General features: G+C 33.6%; 1 pseudogene; it reads right to left on the bottom strand.

Moving 5' to 3' along the window:
• Positions 1-4064: 4064 nt before the first annotated feature.
• LOC149155544 (fatty acid elongase 3-like pseudogene) lies at positions 4065-5631 on the bottom strand (annotated as a pseudogene).
• Positions 5632-6721: the final 1090 nt, after the last annotated feature.

A 6721-nucleotide genomic window follows, 5' to 3' on the forward strand; every position in this document is an offset into this window, starting at 1 on the left:
CAAGTTGAAAAAATAGTTTTTTCTTTTTTCCCTCAAAACTTGATAAGGTAATCTAAACTTATTTTATTATTTCCACTATTATTTTATAATATTGCTTAGAAGGTTTATTTTAGGCTTCAAAATTTCTCTAATGAGCATAAGTGCTTTAACTACATGACTTGACCATGACCTTACCCTCAATGCTTACTATAATACAATGATGCAAATAAATAAACAAATAAATATATATATATATATATATATATATATAATAAATTTAATAATAATTTTTTTATGATATATAAATATAATATTTACAAACAAAATTATATTTTATAAATGTTATAAGAGTATTTTATAAATTTCGGAAAGATGATATCTCTTTTAAATAAGAAGTTAAATTATTTTAAAATGTTAAAGTTAAATGTTTTTAAAATATATATAACTTTATTAAGATAAGGTGGTCTTAATAATGACCACAATGCATTTATGGAAAAAAATGAAAATATGCTCCCTTAGGAACCATCAACGAGCTATTTCAAGTGAAATAATTTTTCTATAATAATCATGATGATTTAATGCACATTCACAAATAATTTTCCTTGAATAATGACAAGAAGTTTATGCACATTCAAGAATGGCAACCAAACGTCATAGTCTTCAAGTTTGTAATTTTTTGCTTTTTCTTTTCAACATCATGCCACATTCCTTCATATATTGCAACTCCTATGACTATAAAATGTATATATGTGAATGTCTCTATCATTGCTTTCACTATAATATTAAGAAAATAAGATAAAATTGAAGCAACAAGTGTGGGCCTAAGGGTTCTTTCTTTACGACAAAGGAAACATACAAGAAAAAATGTTAACAAATTCAAGACTTAAAGACATATGGCAAAAATGAAAATATGCCCCTTACCATCAACAAGCTATTTCAAGTGAAATAATTTTCCTAGAATAATCTTGATGATTCAATGCACATTCACAAATAATTCTCCTTGAATAATGGCGAGAAGTTTATGCACATTCAAGAATGGCAACCAAATGTCATAGTCTTCAAGTTTGTAATTTTTTGCTTTTTCTTTTTAACATCATGCCATATTCCTTCATATATTGCAACTCCTATGACTATAAAATGTATATATATGAATGTCTCTATCATTGCTTTCACTGTAACATTAAGAAAATAAGATTAAATTAAAGCAACAAGTGTGGGCCCAGGGGTTCCTTTTTTATGACAGAGGAAACATAGTTTTCACTTAGGTATCACCACCAATAATCAAGTTAAAGCCCACATTGTTTTGCAATGTGTTAAATTGATGTCCTCTATTAATCCTCAAAACCTCATTATAATTGGTGAAACCAATTTAAAGCATACACCCATTTGCATTGATTTCCTCTCTTAATCCTCAAAACCTCATTATAATTCTGGACTCTAAAGGCATTGTTAGTCATCTAGACCAAACCTTTTTTACTGCCAAGGAAATATAGTTTTGACTCAGATATCGCCACCGATAATCTAGTTAAAGCCTACACCATTTTGTAATGTGTTAAATTGATGTCCTTTGTTAATATTCAAAATCTCATTATAATTAGTGACTCTAAAAGCATTATTCATCACCTGCAATCTAGGACCATTCCCATTGTTGCCAGGTTGGCAACTATTTTTTCTTGAATTTGTTTTTATCATCCCTACTTCCCTAAGGTGGACTTTTATGGTGTCCTTAGCTCCAAGATCTCTCTAACCCACCTACAACCAAATAAATCCCTCCTTGACCCCTTGGGCATTACAATGGTTAACAATTAGTGATCCCCCCTCCCAATAATTTGAACCCCATCACATTAAATGTTGTCACCTCTCATGCTCGGTGTGTCATCTCCCCAATGTCATTGTTTCATGCAGAGACATTATATTTCCTCAACCGGTGTTCATGCACCATTCCTCTCCGCTAGCTTGAGCTCACTCTCACACTCCAAGCAAGTGTGAAGACGACACTCCCTATTACTATAATTTATGACTATCTAGAGTTCCAATCATGGAATTACATGGTTTCGTTGGGGGAAGGGGAAATACCCCTTGCATTGTTAATTTTTTATCACTCAAAAGCTCTAATTGCCTTGTATGCCCTCAATATTGCCTTTGGCCACCAGTCCTAGTCTTTCCTTTATCAACCTTAGTACCCCTTCTTTGTGGCCTTTGTCCCAGATTTATTATGCCCTCTTGAGGTCTTGCAGTTGTCAAGGAAGAGTTGGTTCTATTGGGTGGGGCTATAGAAGACTTGAAATCATCTTCTTTAAAATCCATCTAGTCAATTTGGAGTCCAAGGTGTGAATAACCACAAAATTTCTCATTTGACACGGGGGTTTAATTTAATAGACATAGGATGAACATAGTGCACTCTAGCCTTTGTGGAATTGGAAAATGGTCATTACTACCTAGTCCAATCAGGTGCAAAGTCTTCTCCCACTGTCACAATTGCTCCCCTACATCTCAATGAGTCAACTCGAACATCCAACTAGGATAAAAAATCACATAGCGCTTCTCCTTCTCCTTTTGGGTTAACTACTACAACGTTTTTGCAAATTCATATTTGGTGTCTTCATCTAAATCTACTCTCTTAACTCGTATTTTGAACAATTAGTTTCTCTATTTTAAATTCTTCCAAAAATTTTACAAAATTTCCAAAAATTATTGTTTTGAATGGATCATGATGTATTAATATATTTATTCAAAATTATTTTAATAGAAATCTCCTAACTGTATATTAAAATACAAAATTGACAAAATGATGCATTACATAAATAAAAATAAATAAAAAATATTAATTCATTTAATATAAGTGAGAATTTATTCATTACATATCATGCACAAGTCACTTCAAATAACATGTTTTCTTTAATGTCAATATTTATTTATTATGGACCACCAAAATGTGTCGGTTCATTTGAGGAAGGTTAAAATTTATTTATTACACAACAACACTTGCTCACTTCAAAAGGTATTGTTTATTTTTATGTCAACCTTTATTTGTGATGAATCACCAACATGTCCTTTGGAATAATATAATTTCCTCTGATATCACTGTTAATCTATTTTGAACCATCAGCAAATCACTTCAATCAATTTTAATTAGGTTTATAATATATTTAAGAGATCTTAAAAACCTGAAAGTAGCTATCTGCAAATCAGCGTTTGTCGTTTCTAGATTCAGAGCTTTACCAGAAATGAATGAAAATGGGAACAAAAAGATTCTGGTCAGAAATTACAAATCAAATAATTAATTAATTAATTAAAAAACAAACTCGCTGTAAATCTGAATTGGTTTGAAAGGTAAATATAAATATCACAGTTAGAACAATAACTTATAAATATCAGTAAATTAATTTTGAAAATAATAAAACACTTAGTAAGTTTATAATAAAATTTAGTATAAATTTTTAAAAATCTAGATTGCAGCTATCAAATTTTAGTATTTTGAGTACTCAAAAATTATTGATAACACTAAATCTATTTCTACAATAAATAAAAATTAAACACTCTAAATTTTGATTTTTTTGAAAAAAAAAATTGACCAAATTCAAATAAAAAAAATTACCATTATTTCTGTAACATTGAACATCATCCACAAATTTACATACTAGACGAACCAAAATGATCCTTAATGTTTGTAAAGTTAAAAGAAAAAACAAAAACAAAAACAAAAAATCAACCCAAAATGGTCTTTAATGTTTAAAAAAAAAAACAAAACAAAAACAAAAAAAAAATCAACCCAACCTTCATTACTAAGTTATCAATGTTTTTGTTTGGTAATTTCATTTACAGATAGAAAGTTTTTTATAATATGGATTTAATAAAAAAATTAATAGTGTTTGGTATAATTTTGGTGATAAATATCCCACTTCTAATAATAAACATCTTAATCTAATAAAAATTTAATAATAACCTAATAATAGACATCTTAATTTAATAAAAATTTAATAATAACCTAATAATAGACGCTCATGGTGAGGAGAGTAGTCTTCTTCCCAGAGACTAATCCGGGCAACTACCTGATCTTTTAAAAAATAAAAACTAAAAACGTGTAAAAATTAGTAATATTTCTTTACTCCATTATTTTTTTATACTATGTAAGAAGCCTGGTATCTTACAGTTGTTACCATAGTTATGAATGGACCTGACCTGTATGGTTCAACCCCTGTACAGGAAATAGCTCTGCTTCTGGCAATAACTCAGAAGAGATGATCATATATGAATGTACTCATTGTCACAACTGCTTCTTGTTCTGGTTGGGGATGACCTGGTGTTGAGTATCCATTGATTTGGTGTTGCTGCATCGTTGCTTGAGGTAGAAGTTGAGGAACAGCAAGAGAAGCGTAGCGGTGGAGAGGGCATCGAAGAACAACGCGCCCATACCGTTGCAGCCTTCCCTTGTTGTGAAGTGTAATGCGACAAGAGCAACGTAGGCGAGCAACGTGAAGGCCAAATGCACTATCTGGCAATTGGCAGGGCGAAGAGAGGACCAGTAACCCCAACCGATGCTGCGGCAGAGGAAATACGAGTAAACCACGACATAGAGCAACGTGCTGGCGAGGATAGTCACGATCTGCAGCGACTGCGAGAACTCCAGCCAGGCGTAGCACACGCAGACGACGGCGATGTGGTGGAATACATGGAGGAAAGTGAGGGGCTTCTTGCGGAGGATCCATATGACCGTGTCGAAGAGCTGGTGGTACTTTGTGAGGTAAAAGATGTATGACCAGAAGAATACTCTGCCAGAGGGGCGTGTGCCCTGGGGAAAACACATTATCCACTCCGCCGCGTTCTTAAATTTCCTGCTCCGAATCCATCTCGTCTCTCTGATCTCCACCGCCGTGGCTTCCCAGCAGCCCACGAATATGGCCGCCGAAGCCACGATGACGCAGAGGTTATGAATGGCGGGGATCGGCCCCAGAGGCAACGGCCTTTTCCTGGGTATGAGCAGAATCTTGAGAAGCAAAATGAGCAACAAATAGGAGGCAATAGCCACCAGCGGGAAGAGCCATGTGGAGCCCCAAGCATGATGATCCCATCTGAAGTGAGCCACCATGGGCTGCTCTGCCAAGAAATACCTCACACTGACCCTTGTGTCTCGAATCCATCTCCATGCCTGATTCTTCATTTGTAAACAAAATTGCAACCCCAGCAACATAATAAACCCGGGATCGATCCCCACAAACCGCAATGCCACTGAATGGGAAACTGAAGCCCAGACCGAATTTCCCCACCTGTGGGTGGCAAGAGTTACCAGATCTGTCAGAACTTGAGCATACCTGGATTTGAGGACTCAAAATCATATGGGCAGCATAGCTATTCTGCGCAAAATGCGATTAGTGAAATAAAATCCCGAAAGGGGCCACGGCTAACGACAAAGAACACTTATCCGGCGTGAGATCAGCGGGTGCTCATTCTCATCTCATACTGTGGATTTAGCGAGCGGTTTGGTGAGATTTTGCAATTGAGACTCTTCAATATAATATAGACTGACCGATTCCTTAACAGGGTTCTTCAACAACTAGCTGGAGATCTTTAGCGGGGGAGCGGGGTTAATGTAAGGAATTACTTTCTGTCTTGTCATCAAACAAAACCAGCGGTTCTCATTTGCTTCGCCCATTCTCACCACAATTTCATGGGTCAAGCACGTGCTTCATGGCATAATACTTTGAAAATTTTGACATTACGGTAGAGACTAATAAAAATAAGCCTCACAGCGATGACTTGTAGGTTATCGAATCCGGAAAAAATATCTACGGCGTTGTCTCCAGCGCAGCCCTTGGATGGCGCTTTTTGGGAATCTGTTTTAGATTTTTTCAAAAAATTTGACTTCAATGGGTTTGAATTGTTTTAGGGTGAAAATGGATTTAATACAATAAAAAGCTTTTCATGGACCTAAAAAGCTTCTCATGCACCCAAAATCCTAATTATTAGCTTATATTTATGTCAAATTCCGGATTTATTGAATGTCTAGGAATCAAATCTTCTGATATACAAACTTTTTTGATAAGTCCACAATTAAGATGGATCTACCCTGGTTTAATTCCCCCTTCAAATATTTAAAACTATATTCCACATAAATACCATAGGTGAATACATGACCATTTATTTTTATTATTTTATTTTTGTAATGTTATTTTTATTTTGTTATTTTATTTTGACCAAGTTAAAATGTTTACATTACATTACATTAATGTTTTTATTTAATTTAATTTATTTTTTATGTAATTGGACTTAGTCAAAATGTTACACATTACATTACAATGTTTCTTCTATACTACGCTAAAGAGGGCCTCTTTGGGCAATAAAGTCCATCAATACCAAATTTTTTAAACTTTATTATTTGAAAATTGGAAATTAAATTTCACAGAAAAATTATTTAAAAAGAAAAATTTATTATGAACTTACTCACAACCTTTTAAATTATTTATAATTAAAATACATTAAATTCAAAAGTTATTAAATATAAAAGTAAAAATAAAATCCTGAAGTCCCACTAGCACAACCTATTGAGGATGGGCCTCATGAGCAAGGGGACCTAAGAGGAGGAGACATGCTAAAAAAATCTGTCGTAGAATCAGATGTAGTCTAACTTATAGACGAAATAGCTTTTTTCACCAGAAGACATGCTAAAAATAATCTGTGGTAGAATGGAATTCACCAAAATTTAGCAATATAATTACAAGTTTTTTTATTGTTTAAAATACAG

This window comes from Pinus tabuliformis, chromosome 9, assembly GCF_031772625.1.
Source record: "Pinus tabuliformis cultivar Carrire ecotype Pingquan chromosome 9, CPIR1, whole genome shotgun sequence".
Classification (NCBI taxonomy): domain Eukaryota; kingdom Viridiplantae; phylum Streptophyta; class Pinopsida; order Pinales; family Pinaceae; genus Pinus; species Pinus tabuliformis.